The sequence below is a fragment of the Protopterus annectens genome, chromosome 9.part0, assembly GCF_019279795.1.
Source record: "Protopterus annectens isolate FY-2018-M chromosome 9.part0, PAN1.0, whole genome shotgun sequence".
Taxonomy (NCBI): Eukaryota; Metazoa; Chordata; order Ceratodontiformes; family Protopteridae; genus Protopterus; species Protopterus annectens.
In genome coordinates, this window is record NC_056743.1 from 1,752,717,351 (window position 1) to 1,752,737,350 (window position 20,000).

Genomic DNA, 20,000 nt, shown 5'->3' on the forward strand with positions numbered 1-20,000 from the left:
TTCTTGGAAAGTCTAGGCTCCAACAGCACTACTCATGGTATGAAAGTCCTTAGGGGACTGCACCAAGGTAGTACATTTCCTACGACTAGCTGAAGTCAGTTCCACCAGGACAAAAATTATCTCCATGTATCTACAGAAGACATGTTGTAATCTAGTATGGAATGTACCTGTAGGACCTCAGGTGCTGTCCTTTTTCCAATAATAGATCCAGAAGCCTTCAGTCTCAGCAATAATCACTGTGACTAAGGCAATAAAAGATGAAAGAGACCACGGTCACACAGTGCCCAATTTCAACACATCGGGGGGGTTGGGGAACACCACTGAAATAGAGGAAGCTAACTAACAGTGCAGAACCAAAGCCATTGTACAGCTACACCCAGTTCTGTCAACCATCGCTTCATCTTGTAGGGAATTTCAGTATAAAATAACTTTCAGCAGCTTAATGGGACACCACAGGGGACTCACTGCTATTCGTAGCTTGACATGCCTTCTTAGAATGCTATGATGGCACTCCACATCAGAACAGTCAATACAAATTAATGAGTCCTTTCTGATACTTTTGCCCAAAGACTGAACAACTTATTTCATAACTCCACAAGTGACTTCCTCCAAAGAGAGAGGATGATGACCACTGGGCCTTCTTTCTTGCAACCTTCAAACTACAGCAGAGAGCAGCTGCACTTAAACGTTTAAAGCATTTTCAGTCCACTGAATTTTCAGATGACACTCTCCAAGAATTATATACACAATACATTCCTAGTTCAATGGGTGATGCAGCACAGGTTGGACATTTTCAAGGCGGTCTTGTGTATCTCTGGGGAAAACTTTGAATAAGAGAACTTTCTGTCAAAATATGAAAAAAATGAATAAAGAGAACAGTCAACCCACTGCATAGTTTTGCAAGTAAAATATTTTTAACTAATCTGAACACCTCCATGAACATTGAGTCTGCTCATATTGCTGGCTGGAAAGAACTAAGGTAGGGAGGTTCTAAGCATTTTCCTTTAGGGGTGTTTCTTCCACACAATTACAAGGGCAGATTCCTGAGGAAGAGAGGGCATACTGATAACCTGATGTAAAATATTGGTTGAAAGATACTACCTGGTGGGCTGGAGGACAGTTCAGCAAAAACAACCCTTAAAAATCACAACAGAAAGAGTATTTTGAGGAGCTTTTTTTCATGCCCTTTTATCGCTCTTACTACTTATTACTTGCAGATATTTTTTCTCAATGCAATCATTGCTCCTACTGTAAACCACCTACAGACTGCAAAGGTAATTTAATTAAACCGAGAAATTACTTTGCTCATTTCTTTCTCACACAGCTTTAGTAGCATGTCACAAGTCAAAATACTGCAATTAGGGCATCTCAGAAAACTTCTGCAGTACAACTATAAAGCAACTTCTCTACAGCACAAAACAATACCGTGTTTTTTAAACACCTTTACTAAATTATCACTTGTGACATAGGCAAACTTACATTTATATAAAAAGTAATCAAACCATTTTAACACGTTCATACTTAAACATTATAATTCAAATCTGTTGTTATATAATCCAGCAACATTATATAAATAATTCAATGCCTGCCCTCTCTTAAACCTCATTCCTTCTTCACAACATTTTTCTGCATTTATTGTTCCTACAACTTCCATTTTTCTATGTAATTTATAGGATCATAGGTTGATACTAGGCTATCTGATCTAGGGCATTTATAAGCCTAGCCAGAGTGTGTTTGGCTTTCGCCACCCTTTTAGATTTGTAGACTGTGCCTTTGAATAGTAGGACACAGAATATAGCCCCTTTACAGTTAAGTTTATTGTGCCTCTGTCTAGCAGGGACCCAGAAGAGATCCTGGGTCCATACTTTTCACTCGTCAAGATTTCTCTTGAAGAGGGTCAGTGAGGGGCTCTGCCTAACCTGGACTGGGATTTTGTTCCAGAGTGATGGGAGTCTCTGGGATATGAATCTGTCCCTCCAGCATGTCCTATTTATTTCTGTGCTGAGGTTTAAGTCTCTGGAGTGTGTAGCTCTAAGGGATTTGGATTTCTTGAGGTGGAGCATGACCATTAATTCTGGGTTGGACATGGCTTTATATGTCAGGCACAGATCGCCTCTGAGTAGGCGGTAAGCAACTGAGTAGAGCTGGAGTTTCTTTAGCCTAACTGCATAGGATAACTGTTTGAGTCCCTTGATCCTCTTGGTGAGGTACTTTTGGAGTCTTTCCAGTTGCTGCAGGTGTCGGGTAAGGTAAATCCCAAATGGGGCATTGTATTCAATTATGGGCCGGATAAGTGATGAATAGAGTGGCACAAAGACCTCTCTTGATCTAGAAGTGAAACCTTTTGTGATGAGCTGGGCTATATAGAAGGTCTTTCTAACCAGTTTGGCAATGTGATTGCCAAAGGAGAGATTACTGTCTACTTGGGTCCCCAAATCCCTAATTACTTCCTCCGAACTTAATGTGTTACCTCCTATGTGGTAGTCTGTGGGCACTTTGTTTTTCCCAAAGGGGATGACTATGCATTTTTTTAGCATTTAGCTTTAGGCCATGGCTTTGGCACCAGTTATCTGCCTCTGTGAGACCCTTTTGGAGGATGCTTGTGTCAGCCGGAGAGTCTATTATGGCACCCAGTTTGCAGTCATCTGCAAACTTGGTCAGCCACAGTCCTCCCGTGTTTGCCTGTACCTCAGAAAAATAAATACCAAACAAGAGAGGTCCCAGGACTGAACCTTGTGGGACTCCACTTGTAACTGGTTTAGAGTCTGACAAGGCACCTGCAATTCTGACCATGTGGGTTCTATCCCTGAGCCAGTTCGCAACCCATCTTGTGACATAGGGGTTGATATTTAAGCTAGTGAGCTTATTTATGATTCCTGAGTGGGGTATTGTGTTGAAGGCTTTTGCGAGGTCCAGGTAGGCTGTGTGGACTACCTTCCCTTCATCTATGGCCCTGGTAACTGTTTCAAAGAAGATGACCAGGTTCAAGAGGCAAGATCTGCCTTTAACAAAGTTGAATTGGGTAGGATCCAGTGTCTGAAGGTTTCCGATGTCATTGTTTATGAGTTCCACGATGATAAGCTCCATAGCTTTGCAGACCAGACTAGTTAGGCTTATAGGGTGATAGTTTCCGGGATCCGTTCTGGCACCTCCATTGTGGAGTGGGGCCACCGTTGCTGTACGCCATTCCTTGGGTACACATCATGTGGTAAGGCTGAGCTTGAACAGTGACTTAATGTGAGGGTTAAGTTCATCTTGTAGCTCATGTAAGACGCAGCCCAGGACACTGTCTGGTCCCATTGATGCTGTGTTTTTTGCTTTGGAGAGGGCAGCTCTCACCTGTTCATCTGTGATGTCTGGGAGGCTACACTCTGTTGGGATGGAGATTTGCTCTTTTGGGAGGGAGAAATTTGCACTGAATCTGTCTGCCAGGATGTTGGCAATGTCTGTGGGTTCAGTGTATTTTTTGTCATTTTGCACTAACTCGGAGCATATCTGGGAGTTGCCGCCCAGGTTCCTGACATAACTAAATAAGCCCTTGTGATTGTCCTTAGTATCTTGTGCAATTTTTCTTTCGAAGCTTGCCTTAGATGATTTTATGAGAGATCGTAGCTTCTTGCTAGTACTGATCAGAGATGCCTTCCCTTTTTGGGATTTTACTCTATCATGTAGTAGCTTCCTCCTTTTGTTATATAGCTTATTTATGGCTGGGGTCCACCAGACAGGTCTCCTGCCTTTGGAGGAGTCAGTCTTGGTTTTATTTGGGATAGCACGATCCATACATTCTTGTAGGTGTCCATAGAATGCATTTGTGAAGGATTCTGCGGTTTGAGCCGTGTTTTCCACTGGCCCAGGGGCTTTGAAGGATACCACCTCGGTTTTGAGAAGTGTGAAGTTTGCTTTTGAGAAGTTCTTCACCGTGGTTACCTTGGCTGGGGGTGGGGACGGGATATGGATGTCCAGTGAGATTAATTTGTGGTTTGACCTTACCAGTGAGGGGTATACCTCTGGTGTGGAACATAGAGTCCCCTATGATTGTGATGACCAGGTCCAATATGTTTTCCCCTCTTGTGGAGGTGGTGACCAGTTGTTCCACAGCATTTGAGTTTATAAATTCTAGGAACCATTGGGCAAAGGTGTGTGGGCTTCAGTAGTTTACTCAGTCAATGTTTAGGTAGTTGAAGTCACCCAATATAATGGTGTTTGGAGAGACCTTCATGTTCTAAAAGTGTTCTCAGGAAGGCCGAGTGGGGTTCCTGAGTTTGGGAGGGTGGTCTGTAGAAGGCTATAAACTGAAAGGCAGTTTTGCCCACTGTTAGTTGCACGTGGATGGTTTCCATTGCTTCGTGCAGTGCTACTAACCTGGAGGTGTGAGTACTTTTGATGTATATGGATACTCCCCCTCCTTTTGTGGTTTGGTCCGAGTTTTGTGGCCGAAAAGCATGGTATGAAGTATAACCTGGTAGTGCTGGGGTGCTTTCGGGAGCCTTGAACCAGGTTTCTGTTACTGCACAGACATCGATGGTCTCCATACTGAGGAGAGTTTCGAGTGCATGCATTTTGAGATTTAGACTTCTGGCGTTGAGCAGCATTACCCTTAGTTTCTTTTTCCTTGTATTGTCTATGGAGGTGGGTTTGTCTTTTGAGCCTTGCCTATAAAAGGCACTATGGGGGTGGCAAGAGCCTTAGCCAGTATTCGAAAGCCCAGGGGTGACAGGTGCAAGCTGTCCCTAGCGAAGCAATGTAGCTTGTCGAGCATGTCATCCCATGCTGACAGACACTGGATCCCATTTGAATGACACCAATACTTTAGCCAATTGTTAAAACTTATCATTCTGTCTTTATACTGTGGCATTATTCTTGGTGAGGGTAAGATGCTACTCAAGGTCAGGGTCATACCAGCTGGGCTACATGATCAGAGAGCTCCTCTATGTCTCTTTTCATATAGTCCAGGGAGGTACGTCTCAGGTCATTCACACCAGCATGTACAATGACGGAGTCATATTTGTACTTGCTTTGGAGTGACCTGAGTGTGTGCGTTATGTGGCGGATCCTGGCACCCGACAGACAGCTTACAGTGACCTTCTCCTTGCTCAGCCTGGTGAGTGGGACGTCAGTGTGTCTGACTATAGAGTCACCTATTACAAGTGTATTTGGTGTGTTGTTTAGCCTTAAGGTCTGTGACTGTGTGGCACACTGACTTTGTAGACTATGTGATACGTGGGTATTGTTGTGGGGTAGCAGTTGTTTGGGTGTCTGCTTTGGAGGTCTCTGCTGCTTAGGCAGATTTTTATTTAGAGCCTCCGAGTATATTTTTGTGTGTTTATGTGTTTGGTTTGTTGTTGCTATAGGTCTATGTGAGACTGGATTTGTGGTGTGTGTGGTTACCTTCTTCTCCTGATTGACTGTGCCAGTCATGGGTCGAGAGAGCTCAGCCTCCAGTTTGGCAATATAGTTGCACCTCTCACATATATTTGAGTTTGTTGGGAGGAATTTACTCCTACCTTTTTCTAAAAATCCCACTTCCTGTTTTTTTATCTCTGTTACAATACTTACTTCTTCAAGTACAACTGGTTTACATTTTAATTTCCATTTTCTAATAAAGTTTTTTTTTTTTTGGCGGCCACCAGAATTAAACTTAACAAGGCCTTAATATGTCTAGACAATTCAGATCCTATAACCCCGCTCAAAAAATAATTTCTTTAGTCACATTCATTTGCTTGTCCAGTATTCCTAACAGAGTACTTTGAAGGGAATTTTTAAAGTCTGACAACTCACTGCACTCCCAAAACATATGTTCCCAGTTACCTGTTTCTTCCCCAACACATTTTCAACATTACCCATTTACCTGAGGAAAAATTATTTTAAATCTGCTTGGGGTATAAAAGTTTCTATGCAAACACTTCAAGGCAAAAATCCTAAATCTTTCAGATTTTGTTGTATATTTTGGAACCATACAATTGTCTTCCCATTGTTTCTCTGTGAATTACATATCTGATCGCTCTCTTCACAATCTTTCCTGACCTCTCCTGATCAAATCCAATAGTTATTGTGCAATATTATATATGCCCTACTAATTATCCCTTTTTTTAACAACAGCTTCTGCGCCAGTCTCAATTAAAAGCTTGAGCAGTTCAGGTCTTGGATTCCCATATCCCTTTCTCGGATATCAATCCCTGACAGGGAAGGCAATCACTAGCCTGCAATTCAAATGTCTTCTTGGTCTCTTCCCATTCTATTAAATTTCCCCCTCTAATTTTTGTTCCCAATACCTTGGTTCCTTTGCCAGCTTCCTCCACTAATTCTAGCCCCCTCTTGTCTATTCTCTGTACCCCTAATTACATTTATCCCTATCAGAAGAATCTCCTTTATCCATTTGTGTGTTGCTTTAGTTCTTAGCATACTTTCTGCTACTTTATAAGTATAATATTCTGTACGGCTGTCATTCTCCTTAAGGATCTGCATCCGAAATCCCATTCTTTACTTATTTCTTGAATTATCCCCTGCTTCATCATCATCCTTTTCCAACTTGAATTGCAGCTTTCTGCTGGTGTTATATACAACAGCCTTAACTGTGTAGCTCTAAAATATCCCTTCAAATCAGGTAATCTTTAACCTCCTTCTTCTACTGGGAAAATCAACTTATCCCATTTAACTTTTGCCCTCCTCCCTTCTCAAATAAAATCACTCAACTCTTTATTATGATCCACAACTTCTCATCTCCCCATCCATGTGAAGCAGAGTTCCTCCCTAACCCAATACAAGTACAACTTGGATAATTGGATAGGAAACCAAAGTTCACCGCTGGTTTGGCACCCATGTCGATAATGGACACAGGTAACTTGTAAATGGTTTGTCTCCCAGGCCCATTTTTACACTTATCAGGGGTATCAGAACTTGTCAAAGATTTGGGATGCACAGCTAGGTTTAAAAAGGCCCTTGTGGTTGTTAGCCTAGTAAACACCTGTGAACCTATCTGGTTGATAAAAATATGTCTTATCTATCTGTAAAGCTAAAGGGACTAAAAACTTTTTACTGTGTGTATCTTGCTATCCATATCCATTGGCAAGCGCTTCATGTTTCTCAGGTGTTGCATAATTTTTTGTTTAGTCTCATCAATCCTTAGCTGCCACAACTGACTATTTTTTAATCCATACTCCTAAATACTTCATTTTATCATGTCCCTATAAACATGGGTATTGCTAAGCCAGTTCATATCTGGGTACATAGTTTATAGCTATAGTGTTTGTAGCTATAGTGTTTGTGTTATCTTCATTAATTTTATATCCCCCATAAGTAAGTAAATAGATAAATAGAAACGGAACTGTCGCCCATTATTCCACAACACTGAGATGTCATGTTCCGTTTCCATCAGGTATAAAACAATATAATTTGCAAATAAAGCCCACTTTTCTTGAAGACCATGTCAATTATATCCTTGAATTTTAGAGTTCCTTATTTTCCTTGCCAATGGTTCTAAATATATCACAAACAACAAAAGAGAAAGAGGACACCCTTGCCTGGTTCCTCTGTTCTGACACACTTTATCAGGGAGGAACACTCCTACTTTTGAGTTTTGCTTCTGATCCCTAATGTATGTGTAGCTCCCACTGTATTTCACTGTATGGCTAACAGACTGCAGTTTTATAAAAGAGTGAAACGAAAGTGAAAGAGGTCAGACAAACACTGGGTGAAGCAATAAGGGACCTTGCATTAAAGCTGGATTTTTTCTAGTGTCTAGGACAGGGAAGTGAAGTTTCCTCCTCTGAAATCATGGTCGATGGTTATCTGTGGAATCAGGAGAGAAGTCTGGAACCAGTAGTCCCACGAATAATGTTAGGCCCATTATAAAGAAGCCATATACAATTACCAGATGGCTGTTGGGTGATTTCTACACTTCCGATCAGTGGAACTGCGGTGCCTGACATCTAGAATATTATCAGCGGAGTGGTGAAAGGCTTTGGCCTGTCATTTTATACTTTCATAGGATTGTGCTATAGCTTCAACTGGGACTGTATGCCTAGGCTTTTCTCCTTTTTCCTTGTCTGAACTGAAACTGTTTAGCATTATCTCAAAATAGTACTGGCTATCATTCTGTGGATTTCATGTTAATCACCCCTCAGTGTGGATACCCCCCTTTAATGCTTTGTGGATTAAAAATACCTAGGTTTCATACGAGCTCCAACTTTGGGCCCCATCAAGACAGCATTAAGACTGTAAATAGTCACTGGCCAGTGAACAGGGTATACCAGAGTGTTTTCACAGTTTGGTCTGATTAGAACTGATCAAGGTTACAGCTGCTGTTAGTATTGCTGCATTATAGAATCTTTGGTCTGATTAGAACTGATCAAGGTTATAGCTGCTGTTAGTATTGCTGCATTATAGAATCTTTGGTCTGATTAGAACTGATCGAGGTTATAGCTGCTGTTAGTATTGCTGCATTATAGAATCTTTGGTCTGATTAGAACTGATCAAGGTTATAGCTGCTGTTAGTATTGCTGCATTATAGAATCTTTGGTCTGTTTAGAACTGATCAAGGTTACAGCTGCTGTTAGTATTGCTGCATTATAGAATCTTTGGTCTAATTAGAACTGATCGAGGTTACAGCTGCTGTTAGTATTGCTGCATTATAGAATCTTTGGTCTGATTAGAACTGATCAAGGTTACAGCTGCTGTTAGTATTGCTGCATTATAGAATCTTTGGTCTGATTAGAACTGATCAAGGTTACAGCTGCTGTTAGTATTGCTGCATTATAGAATCTTTGGTCTGATTAGAACTGATCAAGGTTATAGCTGCTGTTAGTATTGCTGCATTATAGAATCTTTGGTCTGATTAGAACTGATCGAGGTTACAGCTGCTGTTAGTATTGCTGCATTATAGAATCTTTGGTCTGATTAGAACTGATCGAGGTTACAGCTGCTGTTAGTATTGCTGCATTATAGAATCTTTGGTCTGATTAGAACTGATCGAGGTTACAGCTGCTGTTAGTATTGCTGCATTATAGAATCTTTGGTCTGATTAGAACTGATCGAGGTTACAGCTGCTGTTAGTATTGCTGCATTATAGAATCTTTGGTCTGATTTGAACTGATCGAGGTTACAGCTGCTGTTAGTATTGCTGCATTATAGAATCTTTGGTCTGATTAGAACTGATCAAGGTTATAGCTGCTGTTAGTATTGCTGCATTATAGAAACTTTGGTCTGATTAGAACTGATCAAGGTTACAGCTGCTGTTAGTATTGCTGCATTATAGAATCTTTGGTCTGATTAGAACTGATCGAGGTTACAGCTGCTGTTAGTATTGCTGCATTATAGAATCTTTGGTCTGATTAGAACTGATCGAGGTTATAGCTGCTGTTAGTATTGCTGCATTATAGAATCTTTGGTCTGATTAGAACTGATCAAGGTTACAGCTGCTGTTAGTATTGCTGCATTATAGAATCTTTACTGCTCAATGACATTGCATTTTTGCTCATATTTGAATGACTCCTCTCGTTGAGTTCTGGGGGGGTGATTTCACTGTATGTATATCTCATATTGCGTTATTGCTAAACTTTGTGCTGCTGAAATTATTTATTTATTTATTTATTTATTTAAATTTGTTGACCGGGAGTGTCCGACTGGACGTGGGTCCATTTTCAGCGGAGGCCTGGGGAGAAAAGCTCCACAGTAAAATAAACAAACAGTAGTTACACTGGATTACATAGCGATTAACAATTTAACATAGAAATTACTTACAACATATTTACAGATGAAGAACATAGTACATCAGTAGACAACTAGAATCTTTATCTGTGAAGTACATAAAAGGCATTAACAAATGTAACAATGAGAAGTTCCTGCTGTATAATTAGTACTAGGCTTATGAGCATCTGAGCTTGCTATAATCAAGGTAGTTAGTGGGGTGGAAAGAAAGGTAGTGGTTAGATGGGGTGGGTGATATTAGAGTGGGAGTTGCAAGGGCATAGCCAGCATGTTTTTAGGTGCGCTTTTAGTAAAGTTATGAAGTGGGTGCATGATGGTACGGAGGTAATTGTGGGTGGGAGGCAGATCCATAATTTGGCTATGGCGCAAGAGAATAGTGCTTCACCAGCAGAGTTATTGGCTTTAGTGATCTGCAAGTGATTTTTGTTGCTGGATCTTAGTGGTCTGGTGGTGCGATAGGGTTGGAGTAGATTCTGGAGGGATGGGACATTTAGTGGATGGTTTACTAGTTTGTGGGCGAGTGATAGTTGATAACATTGAAGGAGGTGAGGGAGTTCAAGCCAGCCCAGTTCAGCAAGTGAGAGACAGTGGTGACTACGGTAGGATGCCCCTGTGGCGAATTTGGCAATTTTGTTGTAGCAGGTCTCTAGCTTGTTTAGATCACATTGCCTTATGTTGGTATATACTGGAGAGGCATAAAGTAGGGTGGAGATAAGGTGGGAATTTGCTATTGAAATCTTTGCTGCTTTGGTGAGAAATTGTTTATTTCTGTATAATGCCCCTAGTTTTTTGTGGACTTTTTTTATGGTCATGGATATGTGAATGTCAAATTTTAGTTTATTGTCTATTTCCACTCCTAGCAATTTGGTGTGTTCAGTTGGGTATATAGTGGTGTTGTCTTTTGCTGTGATGTGAAAGTGAGAGTTATTTTGAGTATGTTTGGTGGGTTGGAAGATGAGTAGTTTAGTTTTGTTTGGGTTGAGTATTAATTGGGCATCGGATAACCATGTTTCAGCAGAGGAAAAGGCTTCCTGTGTGACTTTTTGCAGTTTGGGTAGGGACTGGGCTGAGCAGATGATGGTTGAGTCATCTGCGTATTGGATGAGTGTGCCATGTTTGGTGGCAGAGGCTAGATTATTGGTGTAAACAGAGAAAAGTAGGGGTCCAAGGATGGATCCTTGGGGAACCCCTATGGAGACAGGTAGTTGGGGAGATATGTCATTCTGCCATACAACGGATTGTTGGCGGTCAGACAGGTAACTCTGAAACCAGTTGGTGACTGATTGTGAGAAGGATAGGTTATTGAGGACAGAGATAAGTTGTTTGTGTGGGACCATGTCAAATGCTTTAGATAGGTCTAGGAAAGTAGCAGAGGAGAGATAGCCATTGTTTTTATGCTGAAGGATAGTGTTAGTAAAGGTGAGTAAGGCAGTGGTGGTGCTATGGTTTGGTCGGAAACCATGCTGAGTACTGGAAAGGAGGTTGTTAGTAAGGAGGTAGTGTGAGATCTGAGAGTGTATGCATCTCTCTAGTATTTTGGAGAGTGGAGAGAGAATAGCTATGGGGTGGTAATTGGTTAGTTCTGCAGAGGGTCCGCCTTTGTGGAGGGGAATTATATGTGAGACTTTCCACAATGTGGGAACGTAACTTTCTGACAGAGATCGGTTAATCAAGATGGAATACTGGGTAGGCCAGAGCATCAGCTGCGATTTGTAGGTATTCACTTGGGAGGTTGTCTGCTGCTAATTTGGTGGGTTTAAGTTTAGTTAAAAGTTTTTTTATGTTGGAGGTAGGTACAGGAGAAAAAGAGAAGGCAGTGGGGAGATTACTAGTTGAAGGTGTGGGTTGGAGGGGAGGTGGGATGTGTTGTTTAGCTAGTGATAGTATGGTTTGGGTGAAGTGTGTGTTGAATGAGGTAGCAATATTTTCTGAGGAGTGAGGGATGTTAGGAGGAGGGGTACTGACTTTACCTGGGTGGAGGGTGGAGGATGGAGTTTATGGAGGACCCGAATTGTTTGGGGCTGTGTTGTGAGGAGTCTAGGGCAGACTGGTAGTACTGGAATTTGTCCCGTTTTATTAGCTTTTTGACTCTATTGCGTAGTTCTAGGAATTTTTGTCTAGCTGCGGGGGTTTTGGTTTTGCGCCAGTGCTCCCAGGCTTTATCCCTGTTTTTATTTCTGACTATAGCGATTGTTTGTTACTGTGCTGTTGCCTGTTAAGACAAGGGTTTCCATCTATAACAAAATCCGTTATCACTTGCTACCTTGATGTGTTGGGTGTAAACAGGGGTGTCACCAGAGTCAGGTAAGAAGGAACCCGTACACTAATCAGTTACACTTGTGGGTGCACTACATATGCTTCTAATTTAACAATATCACATATTGACCAAATTAGCTCCAAGAACCTAAAGTGTACATCATAACAGTAAACTGAAATTCTTCAAGGTCTTCAACTGTTTGACAGTAGCTTTGATTGTTTTTCCTGAATCAAAATACTGGCATTATGATACAAGTTAAGTATTAGCAAAGGATCACAATGTGCCCTGCTACAGTACAGCAACTTTAGAGTGAAACTTTTCATGTAAATTTGGAAATATAGAGCCTCTCCTACATGCAAAGGAAGAAAAATGGCAGTATGCACATATATGTAAATATCTAATTATTATTTATTTATTTACTGACATTTGGTAACCGGGAAAGTCCAACTGGGTCAGATAACCCATTTTCAGCAGAGGACCGGGGAGAAAACTCCAAAACCAACACATACAACATATATTTATCTTAAATGGATATTACATACATACATATAAAGATACACATATACAAAGGAAAGGAATGCAGAAGGGCAGATGGTAGTGGATTTTGCAAAAAGGATGGACATGGCTGTGATGAACACGTATTTTAACAAGAGGGAGGAGCATAGGGTGACATACATGAGTGGAGGAAGATTCACACAGGTGGATTATATCTTATGTAGAAGGGCCAGTCTGAAGGAGATTGGAGACTGTAAAGAGGTGGCAGGGGAAAGTGTAGTTAGGCAGCATAAGATGGTGGTTTGTAGGATGACAATGGTGATCAAGAAGAGGGGGATGAGTGTGTGGGCAGCACCAAGGATCAAATGTGGAAATTGAAAAAGGGTAATTGTGAGGTGATGTTCAGGGAAGAGTTAAGACAGGCACTGGGTGGCAGTGAAGAGTTACCGAATAGCTGGGTAACTACAGCAGAGCTAGTAAGAGAGATGGCTAAAAAGGTGCTTGGTGTGACATCTGGAAAGAGGAAGGAGGACAAGGAGACCTGGTGGTGGAATGAAGAAGTACAGGAGAGTATACAGAGAAAGAGGTTGGCGAAGAAGAACTGGGATTGTCAGAGAGATAAAGAAAGTAGACAAGAGTATAAGGAGATGAGGTGCATGGCAAAGAGAGAGGTGGCGAAGGCTAAGGATAAGCCGTATGAAGAGTTGCATAAAAGGTTGGACCACTAAGGAGAGAGAAAAGGACCTGTACCGATTGGCTAGACAGAGGGACCGAGCTAGTAAAGATGTGTAGCAGGGTAAGGGTGATAAAGGATAATGAGGGAAACGTACTCACAAGCGAGGAGAGTGTGTTGAGCAAATGGAAAGAGTACTGTGAGGGGCTGATGAATAAAGAGAATGAGAGGGAGAGAAGGTTGGATGATGTGCGGATAGTGAATCATGAAGTGCAGTGGATTAGCAAGGAGGAAGTAAGGATAGCTATGAAGAGGATGAAGGATGGAAAGGCTGTTGGTCCAGATGACATGCCTGTGGAAGCATGGAGGTGTTTAGGTGAAATGGCAGTGGAGTTTTTAACCAGATTGTTTAATGAAATCTTGGAAAGTGAGAGGATGCCTGACGAATGGAGAAAAAGTGTTTTGGTACCGATTTTTAAGAATAAGGGTGATGTGCAGCGCTGTAGTAACTACAGAGGGATTAAATTGATCAGTCACAGCATGAAGTTATGGGAAAGAGTAGTGGAAGCTAGGTTAAGAAGGGAGGTGATGATTAGTGATCACTAGTATGGTTTCATGCCAAGAAAGAGCACTACAGATGTGATGTTTGCTCTGAGAGTGTTGATGGAGAAGTACAGAGAAGGTCAGAAGGAGTTGCACTGTGTCTTTGTAGATTTAGAGAAAGCATATGACAGAGTGCCTAGAGAGGAGTTGTGGTATTGTATGAGGAAGTGGAGAGTGTCACAGAAGTATGTAAGAGTGGTACAGGATATGTACGAGGGTAGTGTGACAGCAGTGAGGTCTGCGGTGGGAGTGACGGATTTGTTTAAGGTGGAGGTGGGATTACATCAAGGATCAGCTGTGAGCCCTTTCTTATTTGCAATGGTGATGGACAGGTTGTCAGACGAGATCAGACAGGAGTCCCCGTGGACTATGATGTTTGCAGATGACATTGTGATCTGTAGTGAGAGTAGGGAACAGGTGGAGGAGACCCTGGAGAGGTGGAATGAAGGTCAGCAGGACTAAGACAGAATATATGTGTGAATGAGAGGGAGGATACAGGAATGGTGAGGATGCAGGGAGTAGAGGTGGCAAAGGTGGATGAGTTTAAATACTTGAGATCAACAGTTCAAAGTAATGGTGAGTGTGGAAAAGAGGTGAAGAAGAGAGTACAGGCAGGATGGAGTGGGTGGAGAAGAGTGTCAGGAGTGATTTGTGACAGACGAGTACCAGTAAGAGTGAAAGGGAAGGTCTACAAGAGGTTAGTGAGACCAGCTATGTTATATGGGTTGGAAACAGTGGCATTGACAAAAAGGCAGAAGTCAGAGCTTGACGTGGCAGAGTTGAAGATCTTAAGATTTGCACTAGGTGTGACAAGGATGGACAGGATTAGGAATAAGTATATTAGAGGGTCAGCCCAGGTTGGAAGGTTTGGAGACAAAGCCAGAGAGGCAAGATTACGTTGGTTTGGACATGTGCTGAGGAGGGATGCAGAGTATATTGGGGAAAAGATGCTAAGGATGAAGCTGCCAGGTAACAGGAAAAGAGGAAGGCCTAAGATAAGGTTTATGGATGTGGTGAGAGAGGACATGCAGGTGGTTGGTGTGACGGAGCAAGATGCAGAGGACAGGCAACAGGAAAAGAGGAAGGCCTAAGATAAGGTTTATGGATGTGGTGAGAGAGGACATGCAGGTGGTTGGTGTGACGGAGCAAGATGCAGAGGACAGGAAGAAATGGAAACAGTTGATCTGCTGTGGCGACCCCTAACGGGAGCAGCTGAAAGAAGAAGAAGAAGATATACAAGTGTATAAAGACATATGGTGACATACATATTTTTAGCAATAATTAGAACAAGAATTTAAATGAAGGTACTACAAAAATATACAGTAAGTGATTAGACTTTGCTTGGTTACATATAGACAAAGTATATATGCCTGTAAATTGAAAGCAGACTCTGTAAGAGTAGTGTACTAAGCAGGTAAAAGTACTTGAAGGTGTGGATGCTTACAGTGATGGAACTTAATAGTTGTAGTGTGGTGGGTAGTAGAGGAGAAAGTAAGGGTGATAAGCTGGCCATTACGTTGGCTGATTGAGATCCGTTAAGAAGTAGGTAAACAGGAAGAAATGGAGAAAAGAAAGTGTGGAGGAATATTAAGATGTACAGTAGGTGGAGGGAGGGAGTTTAGAAGTAAATGGAAGGTAGTGGAGGTTGACTGAATAGCAAGGAAAAGGGGTCTTAGGTGGGTGATGGGATAAATGTTTAGGGAAGATGGGTAACTGTGTGGTTAACAGGCAGGGTAAGAGTTATATATTTACCTTAGTGCAAGGGCAGATGTGTGCATTAAAAATGCGAGTTTTTAGAGTACTCTTGAATGTACTGAAATTATCAATACTAGTAATTTATTCTGGTAAAGCATTTCATAGTTTAGCTATAGCATAAGAATAGAGACACTGGCCAGCTCTTCTATTAAGTTTCTGTATACTTATTAGTTGTTTGTCAAGTGAACAAGCTCTGGTAGAAATGTAGTTGCGCCGAAAAGATTTTAGGATGGGACAGGAATCAGGTTTGTAAATTGATTTATGTGCAATTGATAGATGCAAGTAATCAAGATGGCATGGGAATTCGAGCCAGTTTAGTTCTGTTAGACTGTTAGATGTGGTAATGATGGTAGAATCGCTGGCATATTGTATTAATATACTTAGAAGGGAGGTGATATGTACGTTATTAATGATACTGTTGAACAAGAGGGATCCAGATCCTTGTGCGACTCCCTGTTCTGTTAGTTTGGTATTGGGACAAGTAACCTTCCCATTTAACCCATTGTTGTCTATTGGTTAGAAAGTTGTTAAACTACTGTTGGGAAGGCTTTGAACATCCTAGTGCAGACAGTTGCTGTAAAAGTTTATCATGAGAAACTGTGTCAAAGTCCTTTGAGAGACCTAGTAGTATTACTGAGGTTAACTGTCCTGAGTCCCTAGTTTTGATTACAATGTCTGTAAAGGAGATTGGGCAGGCCGAAATCCATCTTGAGTGGGTGTAAGAAGGTAGTTAATGGTAAGGTAATTTAGTAACTGCATGTGTTCACACTTTTCAAGTAGTTTTGATAAAGGGGATAGTATAGAGATGGGTCTGAAGTTTGTTAGGTCATTTGATTCACCCCCTTTTGTGCAGAAGGGTTATTAGTGATTGTTTCTAAAGCTTTAGGACATAGGATTAACTGATGGAGCAATTGCTAAGAATGCTTACTGGATAAGCAATAGATTCTGTAGCAAGTTTTAAGTAATTAGATGAGAGATTGTCTGAGGAAGAAGAAGAAGGTTTTAGTTTAAGAAGTTTATTTATTAATGTAGTGGATACAGGTTGTTGAAAGAGGAAGAAAACTGAGTGCTGGGTGTTGAAGTACCTGGTATGCAATAGAATAGTCTGTTACTTTTAGAGGGGGTTTGGGGATGGGGTGGAGTGCTAGTATCTGTGGAGTTAGTACTTTTTGTCTTCGAGTCAGAGCTTGTACCTAGTTTAGCTATACTTTCTATGAAATGAGCATTCAGCACACTGGCGATTTCAAATGATATATTATCTGTGGTTGCTGATGAATTTTGAATGGACCCAGGGGTAAGAAGCGATGAGATGGTTTTCCAAATTTTTTTTGGATTAGTTTTGTGACTGGCTAGTTGTTAAAATAATTTTTTTATCAGCATTAACTGATTTTTTTTTTGCTTTACTTCGTAGTTGTCTACAGATCTGAAAATGAGCCTAATTTTCATTCTTTTGCCAGTCTTGCCAGGTTTGGTCTCTGATTAGAAGTATTTGTTTAGTGGTTTTGGTTAACTAGAGTGCATGGCTTACTTTTGTTCTGAGAGAGGCTAAGTTGTTAAGAGTATTTAGAAATACATCATTGAAATAACTGACAGCATTGTCTAGCAGTAAATTCTTTAGTATGGACCAGCTGAATGATTTTTAGTATAGTATTGAAGAGGTCTTGACTAAAGTTTTTTTAGGTTTCTGGATGTTTTGTAAGTGTGGGTTTTTCGCTTTGGATGGGTGGTTCTATAAGTGTATGCAGGAAGGTGGTCACTTAAGTAATTAGGAAGTGTATTGGAATTTGAGTATTTGTGAGGGTCAGAGAGGGGGATTCAGCCTAGGGTAGAACCAAGGTTACTGTTATTTTGTATTCTAGTGGGGGTGGTAATGATTTATGTGTAGCCATAGAAGTTGAGACTGTTAGCTGGTGAGTCAGTAGACAGGTTTTGCCAAATGATGTTGACATCCCCAATGATTACTATTTCACTGAAGATGTTTTTGGATATCCGTGAGAGAATTTCTTCAAGTATGGGAATGTTTAACATACCCGGGGGTATGTAAAAAACTGTTATACAAAGCTGTTTGGTTTTATTTATCTTTAATGATCAAATAAGAAGTTCAGCATTGTTAAATTTTGGAAATGGTTTGGAGACAGGTATTAGGATAGATTAGGGACACTCCTCCAGCTTTTTTATTAATTCTATCAGCTTTCATTATGTTAAATCCTGGTGGCAGTATTTTGTTGTCTTTGATATGCAGTTTTAACCAGGTTTCAGTAACAGCTAATATGTCAGGAGAGCCAGGAATGATATTTGGTTATTTTGTTGCATATGCTACACATTTTTAAGGTGATTAGTAAGAGTTTTTGAAGGAGGAGATTGAGGATATGAGAAGTACTGAAGTGGTCCTGGATTGGGATGGATATCACCATGCTGAGTCAGATTATGGGGCTAAGTAGTGTATTTGGCAAAGGTGAGAGTTTTGCTGAGGTATAAGGTATGATAGTATTGTGGGATGGATTCTACTGGGGAATATATAATTTTTTGCTTGAAACAATGAAAAGTTTTGTTCAATTAGGCTAGGTGATATTTTTGAAAAGCTTATCAAAGTACGTTAGAAGAGTAGGTGACTTTAGGGTAAGGCTGGATTTTGAGTATTTGAGGAACATGATGTGTGTTAGAAGCATTAGGATTGCATATAGGAATATGAAGAGGCAAGTTTTCATATTTAGATGTGGCATCTAGTAAAGTTTTTAATAGATAACTAATAAAGAAGAAAAAAGCAGGACTGTGTGTATTTTGAGAGAATGAAAGATATGTTGATGTATAGGACTAATGCAGTTGTGGCTAAGCTCTAGGCAATGTGTTTTGTGACAAATAGTTGGGTGTAGCCTTGGTGATCGATGATGTCACAGGATTGCAATTTGCCAGGAAGTAATTAGGGGAGGAGTCTGTAAGTGTATAAACGTAACTGATGTGGGAGTGGGTGGGAATGGGGGTAGGGTAAGGGAGTGGAGTGAGTCTGAACAAAGAGGATGAATGGAGCGGGTTGACCCTCAGCTGCTGTAGAGTATAGCGGCCAAAAAAGAATAGAGAGGTTGACCTCAGCTTCTGTAGCATACAAAGGCCAAAAAAGTTATTAACAATCAATTCATAAAAGTATGTTATCAGTTTAGTTTTGCCCCAGATCAAAGTTTAGCTTTACACTGAAACTGTAACTGTTAGCATTTGGTAAGATACAGCCAATTCCATAGTGTAGGTTAGTATACCAGTGCCACTCTAATTGTATGGGACAATGTCGGGTTTAGGGCAATGGCTTTACTATTACAGATTTGGCAGCTTAGTTGCAACTACTGTATTACTAATATGTGGGAAAACAGAAAGAACTAAATGGGAGGAAAGAGAGGAAGCAGCTGTCAACCCTGGCGCTGTACACTGCAGTTCTAGTGATCCTTTACAAGTGCATGTATAAATCTAATTTTTGCTTCAACCTACAATGAACTTCTTTGCAGGTTCTTTCTTTAACTGAAGTCCTGTCCATCGTAAAACTTTTTAAAGGTTGCCACAAATAGAATTAATAGGGATCGATTGGATTCAGACAGGGTTTTGAGTGAATTTACTATATGAAGAGAGTAAAGACAATGCAAGTTAGTGTATTCAATTGGAAAGAATGATATTTAAGATATATTATGTAATGAATATTTTAAATAACAGAATACAGAATAATCGACTTAGTATACTTATACTTGCTTTCCAACCAATCTGACAGCATTAATACAATACAACATTCAATACAACTATAGCGATTTGTAGAATAATACAATGCTACTGCTCAGGGGCATGTTAAAGCAGCATACAATTAAACATCATCACCATTGTTCATATTCATATATTACCTTGTTAGTCATTTTCAAATTATTTGTGTTACAATGATTTCTAGAACTTTTAACCAAATTAAGCTTCCAATTTAAAAAGTGGAGCCTTCACAATTTACATTCATAGATGCTATACATGTTCCATGCACTTCTTACAGTCTGAATTTGAAGTTAAGATCTTACAGAGGTTATAAAAACATTTAATCTACATTAATGCTAAATACTACTAATTAATTTGTACTTACTAATACTAAAGCATTAATTAACTAATTAATAATTATTAATACTAATGCTGCTGCAAATAAAACCATATGTGAATATGTACTCTAACGACTCCAAACATCTGTCTCCAAGAGAGGTCCTTCTGTAAGGGGATTCTGTGAAAACTCTCTAAAGTCTATCTAATTATACTGCTGGACCATGAAACTAATGGAGTTTTAAGTAGACATGAAAATGAGACAACCCTGAAGCTTGTATTTCATGAAACTGTTAGAGGCATCTGAAAAACACAAAGCAACATAAATACAGGAAAACATACAAGAAATATCCATTACTTAGGGTGTCACAAAAGATACTGTACTTGGAAATTAGAATGAGGACTGTGGAGTAACACTGTCTATTTCCTTATCATTTTGTAAATAATTAGAATAATACA

The 20,000-nt window shown here is 40.4% G+C and overlaps 1 protein-coding gene across 8 annotated transcripts in view; it reads right to left on the reverse strand.

The window, feature by feature from the left end:
- The window catches only part of DOCK6 (dedicator of cytokinesis 6), a 2,991,519-nt gene that overhangs the window by 1,349,964 nt on the left and 1,621,555 nt on the right, over window positions 1-20,000 (reverse strand). The window lies entirely within an intron of this gene.